At 32.5% G+C, this 13,265-nt stretch overlaps 1 protein-coding gene across 3 annotated transcripts in view; it reads right to left on the bottom strand.

The window, feature by feature from the left end:
• The window catches only part of LOC118188338 (uncharacterized), a 250,162-nt gene that overhangs the window by 16,744 nt on the left and 220,153 nt on the right, over window positions 1-13,265 (bottom strand). The window lies entirely within an intron of this gene.

Below are 13,265 nucleotides of genomic sequence, written 5' to 3'. Positions count from 1 at the left end.
AACTTTTACACAGGAATATGAGGGAGAGGTAAAATGGAAGACGCATAAATGAAAAACTTTGATACATTTGAAATCCCGTTGGTGGATGCTAACTTGCTGCTAAAATGTCTACGAAATAAAAGACACTTTCAGTAAAAGACAAAACTGTTATTAAAAAAAATAAATAAATAAATAAATAAATAAATAAATAAAATAAAATAAAAAAAAAAAAAAAGAAAAGAAAAAAGAATTGATAAAAGAAGAATTTTTGAAGAAACTGGCTATTTTGCGGGTGGGATACCCTCGGATTTCCATCTACGGAGAAAACAAAGAAATTAGCAAGGCTTGGGATATCTAATATGCCTACATAGAAGTACAAGTACCTATCACTGTTTCAACCTGTACTAGTGGTTAGAAATGCTGGCTGCCATATAGCTGAAGCCTAGTTTGAAATCCAGAGAAAAGATGGATGTTTGTAAGTGTAAAAGTGTCTGTATGGCATAGGGACACTAAAAACCAAAAGTCCCTTCCACTGATTTGGCAGTAAGGAAAGAGGGAGGAGAGATCCTAGGATCCACCAACTCCATCAAAATTGGAGCGACGTTGGACAGAGCGGTAGCTGAATGTAACGGTAACTACAGCTGAATGGCGAAATTCTGGTGTCTCGCCTATTTCTGCACATACCTACCAACACTGAAAACAAGCTTCTGGGAAAAAAAAAAAAAGAACAAATAGTGTCAGCTTGGAAAGATCTACCTCAAACAAATTTGTATTCAAAGAGAAATATTTTCCAAGATTTAGGATATATTTTGCTGAAATTTTTTATCAGTATCATACTTCAAATATTCCAGTAAGTGAGCTTATGATTAAGAAAAGGTCAAAAGAAATAACCGTGCAACAAAATATGAAGGGCAATTATTTTCCAGCTGGATGTTTGAATAAATTTAAATTGATCTACAGTATCTGCATATCAAGTCATACCAAGAAGAAAAAAAAAAAAAAAAAAAAAAAAACTCTATCAAAAATTGTTTCAAGAATTTATCCAAAGAATGAAATGATATCAATTGAAGGATATTTTTAAGGTAGATGAAATCACTTTTTGCATTTATCCTATTCCAGTAAAGTGGAGATAAAATAGTAGAAAATTCAACAATGGTAACTACAATACCATTCATTAGACTTCTAAGTACTACAAGATATTTTCTCCCTCCTTTCCATATGCCTTAAATCACTGTAACATCTATTCCTAGTCAGGACACGGCATCGAAAGAAACATTTCTCAGAACTCCGATTTCTATGAAAACTACATAGCTGGGTTAACATCTTCACTTGGTAAACAGAGTAGAAAGCCAAACAAGAATCAATTATCGCTCAGATTGGTAAAAGAGATTTTTTGCTTTCAAATTCCGTGTTGTATTCTGTATCACTCACACTCTTTCCATTTTAAACTTGCTTGTTATTTATGGAAGATAACAGAAAAGAGATGGAAAGCATAAAAAACAGGAATTTTTTAAGACACAAATCTATATGTCTGATATTTACATCCTCAGAGCTAGAAGATACTGTTCAGCAAAAAGAAGATTAAATAAAGCATATAAATACAAACATGCGCGAGTTAGTTACTGTCCCATATAAAAACTCGATAATATATCGAAAATACATTAATTTTGCTGACTCCTGAAATCAGAAGGTGCACATAATGAGAAAGTATTATATTATCTCTTAAGTAAACACGCATCAAAGTGTTAATCAGTTGCGCACTGTGTGTTTTAAGTGATAAAATGTTTTATAAATGCATAGCTGTTGAATTCCTTGTTATTCATACGGCATGATCATACTGTGTAAATCATACATAGGATATAATTACGTATTATCCCAAAAGCAAAAAGTGTACACACTTTCGTGTCTATGCTCATCAATTATTTTTCAACTGTGTATTCCATAGCCAGGATAATGTGCAAGGAACTGATGAGCACAGTTGCTGTCAATTACATGATCATTATATGAATTAGAAATGACTTCAAATAAACTTTTTGGCAATGTTCATTTTTATATCCATATATACATATAAATACACATCTAATAAGTCATATTTACATATACATACAGAGAGATACGACAGTTTAGAAGTTGTTGATAGAATGAATATATGTACAAATGTTTACATATATTCATTCTATCAACGACTTCTAAACCGTCGTATCTCTCTATGTATATGTAAATGTATGTACAAATGTTTTTCAGCGTGCACAATAATAAATCCATAAATTTCAAATGTTTCAATATATAGCATTTGCACTAAAAGTATAGTTTCTAATGCATTTAAAATGTAATAAGTACTTTATTAATAACATAAAAATAATAGCATACAAATTTAATGAGTATTCTCATTATTACATAAGTAATGCTTTCCCTTTTATGCACCTTTTATATTGTTTACAGTATGTTGCTGATTATTTAATAAACAATTTAAATGATAAGTAATTGGTAAAAAAGTTATGTTGTGCATATATAAACAGATTTTAAAAAAATAATCACCTTACATTTAATAAAACAAAATTCTATAAATATATTATAATGATAATATTTCTTCATGCTATGCTATAGGTCAGTATGAAATATAACAAATTTGGCAAACGTTCGGCAACAAAAAAATTTGTAAACAAATCATCAAAAGTACAAGAATGTCATAAAATACTGTCTACTCTGAAGTTTTTCGTATTTCTTCAATAAAATAAGCTTCTATTTCTATCATCCAAGATGTCAAACTACAGCCACTATGATACTAGAAATTGCCCATGATCCTTCATAAGCAGAACTTTCGTCTGATTGGTTGATCTCTACGCAGGGCACAGCCGCAAACGAAACATTTTCAGCAAAGTTTCAGCAAAGTGTTCTGCGTAGCTGGGGCATGGTTCCCTCGGCTAGATGGAACATCACCTCCAATCTTGCTGGTTTTTCTCAAAATCCTCCCGTTTTAAACCAATGCTACCAGAATCTCATACAAATATACCATTCAAGTATATGTGATTCTTCAGAAAAGGTAAGAATTATCTTGTTCAATTTATTCTGTTGGAAACTTAAGTTTAGCTACAACAGAAATTGCTGAAGCAGAGCTTTCGAAACTTAGAAAAAATGGAAAGTTATTCGTTCAGCTCTTCTAACTAAACTAACAGGTTCCATCGAATCTTTATTGCTTCTTGTAATATTGAAGATACGGAAGAACAATTAGGAATTTTAATAGTAAAAGCCGCTTCTTTGAAAACATTAGCTGAAAAAATTAGAAATTTAACCGATGTAAATGACACTGAAGCTGAAATCGAAAGTGCCCTGGGATACAAAGAAAAGATTGCGAAATGGAAAAAAAAAAAAAAAAAAAATATTAAAACAAAAAGGAAATGCTAACAAATTACTAGTTTCTAATGGTTCTCATGAAAACAGTAATGTATCTTATTATTTCTGGTGTTATTAAAAGAAACCTTGATTACAGTGTTAAGCTGCCAAAATTTACGATTGATAAATTTTATGGAAATCCTGAATTTCGCAAGCATTTTACAATACTTTTGATATGGTATTAAAAGACGAGTTATCTAAAGTTGCGTTTAATTTATTAGGTGGTGCAGCTTTAAAAACTGTCAAAAATATTTTCATTACCCCACCCCTCCCGGAGAATTATGAAGCGCTTAAAATTCTTCAGGAAAGATTTGTTTGGAAAGATCTACTTATTAATTCTTATAAGCATAAACTGTTAAATTTAACCTGCTCGACGCTTGAGAGATATCCATGATTTGAGAGAATTATATATCTGTAAGCTACAAGTACGGTCAATAAATTCATTAGGAATCAAAACTGCATCATATGGTTTACTCTATCCTTTAATTAAAATCATGTATTCCTAGGGATATAATACCTGGTTTTTCTCATGAGAAAGCAGATGAAGAAAATTTTAATTTATAAGATCTCATAAATTTTTTAAAACGGGAAATTGAAAGTTGCAAACGAATTTCATTAACTTAATCTTGCTCTAAGAATCACACGAATTTGTGAGAAAAGCATTTTATACCCCTAATGGAAAACAAAACAATTCCCAAACTCTTAATTTTTTTCAACAAACATTTCACAGGCATGAAATGTATAATAAATAATAATAATAATAATAATAAAATATCAACTTTTTAATATAAAAAAGTATTAAACATATACATATAATTAAACTAAAATAATACTTACTATTTTGCTATTAATTTTATCTTCCACTTGTAAACAAGCAGAAAAAAAAATCAATAAGTCACCAAGAGATTTAATGAATTAACCTTCTTTAAGATGCTCTCTATGTAACTTAATTTAACAGTTGATACATGAATACTGTACACAACATTACAACACACTAATATACATATTTATGTTAGATATTATTGCCCATTTTCAGGCAATGACAAGTTTTAGAGATAATATATATATATATATATAACTGTTACTATAGCCAGTGGCGTAAATAAGGGTATGCAAGGAATGCCGTTGCATAGGGGCCCGAAGGCTTAGGGGGCCCTTTAAATGTCCTGCTGAACTACATTTACGTGTTTAAACTTTAAGACGGATTCCATTACATATATATAGAAGCTTTAATTCATTTTCCCTTGATGAGCTCGGAATTAGAATTTCTATAAAAGAAGATTAATTATTATTTTTATATTTTTTATCTTGTATTTTTTTCCTTTTGCTTTTCATTTTTATTTTTAGAATTTGTACTACTATAAATTCTGATTTTAATTTTGATATGTTTTGATTTTGTGTTAAACCTCTTTTACACGATTGTTAATATTAATATAGTTGAGGAATAGCCTTGATTTGACTCCAATTTACTTTTAACTTTAAGTATATGTAGAAGAGAAGAAGAAAGTATATGTAGAAGTTAAGAATCTTTAAGTATATGTAGAAAATAGAATTCGTTTCCTTTTAAGTTTTTAAGGGCCTCCCTACCTACATTGTGCAGTGATGCAATTCTCTGTATGATGCAGATAGGAGGCCCTTGGATGTACCTGAAACAACTAAATTCAAGTGTTTGCAAAAGTTAAAATTCAAGCATTCGACTATGAAATAATAACTTCATGACCTACCCCAGTTTAGGGATAGCAGTGAGTGGAAAATAGGAAATTTCCTTTGTATTCCTTAGTCTCAAACCTGAAAATTATTAAAGGCGACCCCTCTAAAGGAAAGGTTTCTCCTTTTGCAGTCACAAATCAAAAAGCGGTGGAAGTGCAAATTAATTGTAACTATTTATTATAAAGTACTTATTTTATATATTAATTTATTTCTGTATAATTCTCATTATGATCGGATTATCAGTAGACATATTTTCTAAGTATAAATCAAAGAAGTAACTAGGCAGGATTATGGTACTTTGGAATGAACTTTGCAAGTTAAGAGAAATCGTGGTATATTATTTGCAGTTCGTAATTTTCATAATATGTCATTTCGTAGCGTTTAATGTTTTTCATATATTGAATCTCTTACTAGCTTTTCCATTAAACGCAAGTCCAAAAATCAGTCCTAATATTAAATTTGAAATTGAATTTATTAATGTGAATGTGCGCGTATCACTTTTCAAATTGTTGAAACCAAATAATTTCACCCTGTATTATTTTTAAAGAAATTAATAAGGAAGAATCTGCATGTTTCAATGTATAGTTCTCACAATGTAAAAAGCGATGATACTTGCAACCTGTGCAGTCGCACCAAGAGGCAAGGTAAGGGACAGAAACATTTTGGATTTAGAAGCACGATTGACATTACAAAATGGCAAAGTTAAAGGCGGATTGATTTTTTCTCTGTGTTTTACACTAATAAGCTGGAGGGGGGAATCATTCGTAAGTATTAATTGCTAACTCCAGAATACATGCTTTTCTTTCTTAAGGACACAAAATCATTAACGTAAGTTTAGCAGTTGTGGCATGAAAGGACTTTGCCCCACCCTCATGTCGAAATGCCGTTTTAGTCCAGGAAACGCAAAGAATTTATGGCACCACATTTGGAAAGGAGAGATTTCCCGTTCGGCTTAGGGATCTTTGAATGAATTCTAAGTCCGAAAAAAAGGGGGGGGGGAGTTTTACGACAGGCTACGAATACACAGATGCTCAAACATTAAGCTGCCAAATATTTCAGTTAATTTCCGGCGTAAATTTAATGAAATATTTTTCGTTAAATTTATCGAAATTCATTCCTTTTTCACTCATGGGGGTAGGAAATGGAATGGATGAATATTTTTACTTGAAATAATGAGTAAATAAACATTTATCTAATTTTTCATATCATTATTTTCAAAATACTCTCACATTGCAGATAAAATGCAGGTTAAGAATTCTTTAAAATCCCTAATCGAGAATTAAATCTGAAAGCACAGAACTTCTTTGAGGATTTTCTTGATTTGCTTTAGAAAAGAGAAGAGCTGTAGTATTTCTTAACCTGTAAATTACCCATCTACCAAAAATTCACATTTATCTGTAAAAGATAATTCTGAAGACATTAAATTTGTTTTGAAAGTAATATATTAATCTCTCTTCGTATCAAAATCTTCGTTTGAAAAAAATATAATAAATTACAATTTATTTTAACAACGGAAAACATTTAAGCGTATAACTGAGTAATGCGCAATATTTGTATGTTATTTAAATGGCACCGAATTGAATTATTATATAATAATAAAGCACTCGAGGACTATTTGCCTAAAGGAAAGAACGCCTTCATGGAGTACTTTCCAATATTTATTTGAAATGAAATTTTACAATTTACTTTACTTTTGCTTTTAATTTACTTTCCATAGCATTCAGTACGTGAAACCATCAATAATAGTATAATAATGATAATAAAAATGGCATCGCACAACTAAAAGTATATACTACTACGTAAATTTCGATAAATTAATTACTAAAAATATTAAACATATCAATGGCAGGGTTGTCCTAACAGTTTTAAGTTGCATTTCAACATCTGAAAGAACGTGAATTACATTGCTATTTTCACTACACAAACCAATGGAATATTTCAGAAAAGAATGCTGCCCCATTATTGCAATATTTCAATAATTTTTGCAAATTAAAAAATTTAAGTAACATGTTTTAATAGTAAAGATGAGATTTTCACTCATAAAATCCCTTTGTACATTATTATCTTTCATTTCGGCATCACTCCATAACTTTCCTAAGACATAAATAGCTTTCGTTAATATATGTTCTCATACATTATATTTTTTTAAATATTTTTATCATTAATAAATTAATGACTAAGATAAAAAAATTGTTACTGCTTAATTTATAAGCAATCTAACGACTGGAAATATGAGGTCATTAATTTCTGAGACATAAGTAGCTCACATTAGCGTGTTTCTCTTCTATTCTAGTCTACATAAGTAGCTTTCTAAGACGCAAATAAAACAGATAACAATAATCATAAATATTAATGCTCCTAAAATATAGCCGCTTTTCCTAACTGATTTTTGCTTTCTGATCCACCTGGGGTACAACAAACCTATTTTCATTAAATGAAGTTCTGCGCATTTCTCTGCGAAGTACGCAAAACTTGTTTCATAGAATTTTATTTTTACTAATTATGAAAAAACTATACTGGTTTCCTAAACAAGTATTTATGTGTACAACTTTTAGAATCCATGCGACAGAGTGTGAGTACTCATCTTCAAATATACGTTAGTATCAATAAGCTTAACTCTAAATTATTAAACATTTCTGTGACCTTGAAACTTGGAAGGGAATCGTCATATTTTGCAGTGGGTATTATTTTGCAGTGGGTATATACAGTGGGTATTTAAATTTAGATTAATTTTAAAATTTCCGTTTCGTAATACACAATCATTTTCAAAGCTCTTTGGATACATATCAATAAAATTTGTTTCTACCTCTTTATGATTTCATCGTAAACTTGTGAAGAATTTCCTAAAAATATTCGAATATCCATAATTTTTACTGTCAAAGTATTTAATAATTATACGTCAACTGAAGTGCATTTATAGTACAGAGGAAATGTAGAAAGATATTGCAGGTGATGTATTATGTATCATTGGGATATGGCAATAATAATAGTACAATTTGACTGAAGGGAAAAAAAAAAAAAAAAAAAAAAAAACAGATGTTTTAGCGTTTTAAAAGGGAAATGGACAATGGACATCTTTACAGTAAAGTCTTGGATGAAAGTTTTACTGTGACTCAACCTGGGAAGACAGTGTAAATTTATAGTGGAGGCGGGGTCCCTTTCTTCGTTAAACAGCTGCATTGAAGGGTGATTTCAGGTCCCTTTCTTCGTTAAGCCACCGCATTGAAGTGTGAAACGCTACCCCTCAAGTATAATTGTAAATTGGCTGATGACTCAGAACAGTAAACTGAACTTAAATTTGCCCTTATTCTAATGCCATTTCTCTAGTCTATGGCGAGAACAAACAGAAGTTTTTCTTTAAAATTAAATTTCAAAGTGATCTCAAATATAATTCTTCATTATAAAGGTAAGTTATTGATTTGTAATAACTAAATTAATCATAAAATAAATTCTTATAATATAAAACTTGCTAAAAATTCAATTCAGCTAAGCTTTTAATCCATTTATCTGAAAAATCCAAAATTATCCACCACTAACAATGCAAATGTTTACTAATATTAATTTAATTAAATATTTTTATGATAAATATGAAATATAAATATAATCTATGTTTCCATACATTAAGAAACATCATAACATGCCAAAATTAAAAACAAAATTTTTGAAACACATCCTGCGCTGTAGTGCAGGATCGATCAACCAATCAATCGGCTCAACAATCGAAAATCAATCGACTTGAATGGAGCACATCAACATCTAAAAAGTGTTTCTATTAATATGCAAGATATGAGAAACAAGTTTGAAGACATTATGAAAGAAGCTGAGTTTATTGCAAATAAATGGGGCGTAGAAACTAAATTTGGAAAATAAAAGAGAAATAAAGAACCTAAAACACTGTCATTGTTAACAAGTACGGAAATTAGTAATAATGTTTCAAAAATACAGAAAACATATAAAGAAGACTTGCACTGGAAGTACAACTTTTATTATTTATGAATACTTTCAGAAGAGAAATCCAAAATTTGAAACCCGTTAAGGATTTAGCTAAATTAGCAATAGTAAAATATTATGACATGACAAGCAGTTATTCGGGAGTGTGCAATTTACTTATATTGTATTTATCATTACCTGTAACCACAGCCACGAGTGAGAAGTCATTTTCACTACTGAAACTAATAAAAACATATTTAAGAAACATATATAAGAAACAGCATGACACAAGATCGGTTGCCAAACCTTTCATTATTGAGCGTTGAAGCTAAGATGGCTAAGAAAATGGACGTCCAAGTATTGATAAATAATTTTGCGGAAATGAAAGTTAGGAGACGCAAATTTTAAAAGAAGGATTTTTTTCTTTATGATAAATTTTGGCCACCAATGTTATCATTACACATATTGAGGGAGGAAGAAATTAGAGAAGAAGAGCAGTATGGACTAAGGAAAATTAAAAGGAAACAGTAAAAAACTTTAGCATTCATATTTTTTATAAAAATCATGTATTCAAGTAGTTTAGTGTACCAAAAGGTTTTTTTAAAAAGACGGAAAAAAATCTTTACCATACATATTTTCTACAAAAATTGTATTGTTCAAATAGTTTTCTTTATGAAGTTTATGATAAATATGTTTTATATTTAACAAATGTATCATTGACATTATAAAAGTTCTTATTTATTATTTATATATTATTGCATAAATCATGTTCGTAAGCTGAGTACATCACAGAGTATTTTAACTTTTCGTTTTTCTTTTTTTTTTTTTAAAGCACATTAAATTTATTGGGAAAGGGGCCCAGGAAAATTTTTTGCATAGGGGCCCAGGAGTTCTAGTTACGCCACTGACTATAGCTTTCAATTATCTTCACTTTTAGCTCAATAAACAGTACACCAGAAAAAGTAGTCATGTGAGATAATATAGTTACAAAATAACATATAGTTAAAGGAGGAATACAAAAAATAACTATTTTGTCTCGGTCTCTCTCGATCCTGATTAAAAATTTTTAGGGAAAAAGCTTTTTCTTTTTTGCTACTTTTGCAGCCAACTTTTCTAATTTCCGTTTGGGAGCTAGTCTCAATTTCTTTTCAGCAGCTTTTATACAATCCATTGATACTTTTTTATTTTCTTCTTTATTTTCTGCAATGTTTAATTGCTTATTTTTAAATTCTCGCTCCTCCTTTTCTATCTCTAGCTATTCTTTGTACAGTTTATGAGCATTCCTTTTACATAGAGTTTTATGTAACAGAGAATGCAAGTGGTTATCCGTATGTCCGACAGATGGCGCCAGCACCCATCGCTGAAATTATTAGATCTCGTTTGAGGGTTGCTTGCTCTTCTTTGATTCCATATTCGTAGGCATCTACTTCCGCCTTTCCAGATAAGTCCCACCTACTTCGCCTTGATGTGAAACAACGTATTTCGCGATCTCTGCTCAGGCAAACTCGAAAAGTTTGCAACAAGGGGTGCCCGCGTTTGATCGCTAACCCGGCGTAATATTATACGATGGCATGATGTAAAGTTTTTTTTTACAAAGAAAAGAGGAAGAGAGCATGTCCTCCCTTTACCCCCCCACACATTTGCCGGTCGCGATTTCTCAACGGTTCTGCATCTATTTCAGAAACAGCCCGGGTCACGTTCAAAAAAGCGGAATTCCGCGAAAACGCGGAAAACTTTCATGCCTGATTTCAATAAAAACAAAATTGAAGCTACTCGACCTTTTTCTTGTTTGTTTTGTGGAAGCAAAGATCATGTTTCGGAAAAATGTTTTATGTTACCGAAAGAAAAAAGAAAAAAAAAAGGGGGGGGGAGTTTATTAGACTCTAATCAGTGCTTTCTTTGTTCCAAAAGGAACTGGAGAACAAAAAATTGTTCTTTTCAACCAAAATGTAATTCGAAGTATCATAATACACAGTCCAGTCACATTAATGTGACCACCACCTATTTCGACGTCAACGTAAAATAACCAATCAAAGAAGACAGGTGGCACCACATTGCTGTGGAGCGTATATTAAGGTTGTCCGAGAGAATAAGAAAACATTACGATTTTCCCTGAGTCTGGTCCGAGCAGTCGCACGTGAAGGTTCTCTTAGCGCGGCTCTCGGTTTTACCAAGTTGATTTGATTTTTCTTCTACGATCAGTTAGCACATAAAAGGTTGCTCACCGGTCTTAAGTGACCAAAGAGTAGTAAAAAGGCCTTACTGCGATTTTACTGATTCTTTGCATCGATTTTTCGCTGATGACTGAAATGGTTTAAGGGCTTGATCAATATGTCACTGGTCAAACTAATCTTCGCTCGATATGCGGAATTAACCTCCAAAGAGAAGGATGTACCTTTGACTGAGGATGAAAGAATTGATCTGGATTTTCTATTAAAACTTCTCCCTAACCTATCGGATAAAGTACGAGCAAGTCTGAACTCTGCACGTGGCTCTGAATTAGGCTTAGTGCAAGTCGGTTCTAACCGGTTAGCGTCTAATGAAATTGATTTCCATAATGCTGATGTCTCCCAACACGATATGCATTGGACTGCTGATACCACAAGTACGAAACGTACCCTGAGCGATACTGAATCGGACCCTCCTGAGGTGCAAAACAAATTTGATGTTCTTGCGAACATAGCTGATGATGACTCCGCACTCACTGTTGAACCGTACACGCACAATACCAGACATGAAGGTGATGTTAGATTGAAACGAAATCCCAAACCGAAGGCTCGCAAAAGTTTAAAAATCTCGCCTAGTCAGGACATAGGTAGTAAAATTACACATACATTGAGTTCTGAGTTTGCGGTCAGCAGCTACGATAATGTGCCATCTCGTGAAGTAACTGAGAAACAGGAGACAGCGAGTAGGTCTCAAACCGAAAACGCAGCGCGACCAGTCAGTTATCCAGATGAGGTCACGTGCCCCACTGGGCGAACTGACGCTCATATTCCCCAGGCTGGCGCAACTCAAATGAACACCATGGAGGAGAGACTTAGTGAAAATGCCACTAATGGTGAGGATAACAATATTATGGACACGGACGCTAGTACGTCTAAACAAAATACAAGCTCAGATGAAAACACAGAAGCGATATTTGTGAAAAAGTCACGGATACCACCCATAACTGTTAAAGTAGATTACCCTACTTGGAAAAACATAGCTAGGGTACTTAAACAGAGAAACATTGAGTTTAATAAGAATAATAAAGGGATTAAAATTTTCATCAGAAACCCTGAACATTAGAGGCAGACTGTTACTTATTTAAAACAACGAAAGTGGAACATCACTCTTTCACGCTTCCTGAGGATAAATAAAGACATAAAAGTAGTGATAAGAGGTCTCTTAAAAGAGATACAGATACAGTGGAAATACAAGAGGAGTTTGAGGATTTAGGATACAAAGTTGAATCAGTTAAGCAACTTACGCGCAGAAGAAAAGGGGAGGTTATTAAACTCCCGGTATTTTTAGTTACTCTGCCTAAGAAACCCAAATCCAAAGATATACACAACGGAACTCGCTTATGTGACCTAGGAATTAAAGTCGAAAATTATAAAGGTAGATCGGGCACGCTACAATGCTATAGGTGCCAAGGATTTCATCATACGCAAACTGGTTGTAACTATGCACCCAAGTGCGTGAGATGCGGAGAGGGACATTTGTCCTTTGAATGCCCTAATAAAAACTCTGACTTGCCACCACGTTGTGCGAACTGTAAACAATCTCACACCTCGAACTTTAGGGGGTGTGAGATGTTCCCTAAAAAGAAACAGGATAAGCCAAAAGTCTATACTAGTAGGGTTATAGAAAATAAATCATTTGCACAAGCCCTGTCTACTGGTTTGTATGCAGACACGATCAAGGAAGCAAAAACTGTTTTTGCACACGTGGCCGAGCTTGTATCGGTCATAAAGAGCTCCGGCTTTCTTCTAACTTAGCAAATAGGACAAAATGTACCTACTCATAAGGACAAAAGTACCATAAATCAAGATCTTAATGGGTAGGTACACCTCACAAGGAGATCCTATAAAATTAGCATTCTGGAATGCTCAGGCCATTCAGAACAAGTTGACGGATTTTTAAACTTCCTTAACAATCACAATATTGATATTGCCCTTGTAACAGAGACTTTTGCCACGCCATGCGTGCGTATAAATTTGCCTAATTACCGCACATATAGGTGCGATCGTTTGAGTCACCGGGGTGGG

This window comes from Stegodyphus dumicola, chromosome X1 (genome assembly GCF_044657685.1).
Source record: "Stegodyphus dumicola isolate Sdum_Otavi_A_Nest chromosome X1, ASM4465768v1".
In the NCBI taxonomy this organism is placed as follows: Eukaryota; Metazoa; Arthropoda; class Arachnida; order Araneae; family Eresidae; genus Stegodyphus; species Stegodyphus dumicola.
The sequence above is the reverse complement of the archived record's forward strand: the minus strand, read 5'-3'. Positions and strand labels throughout refer to the sequence as shown.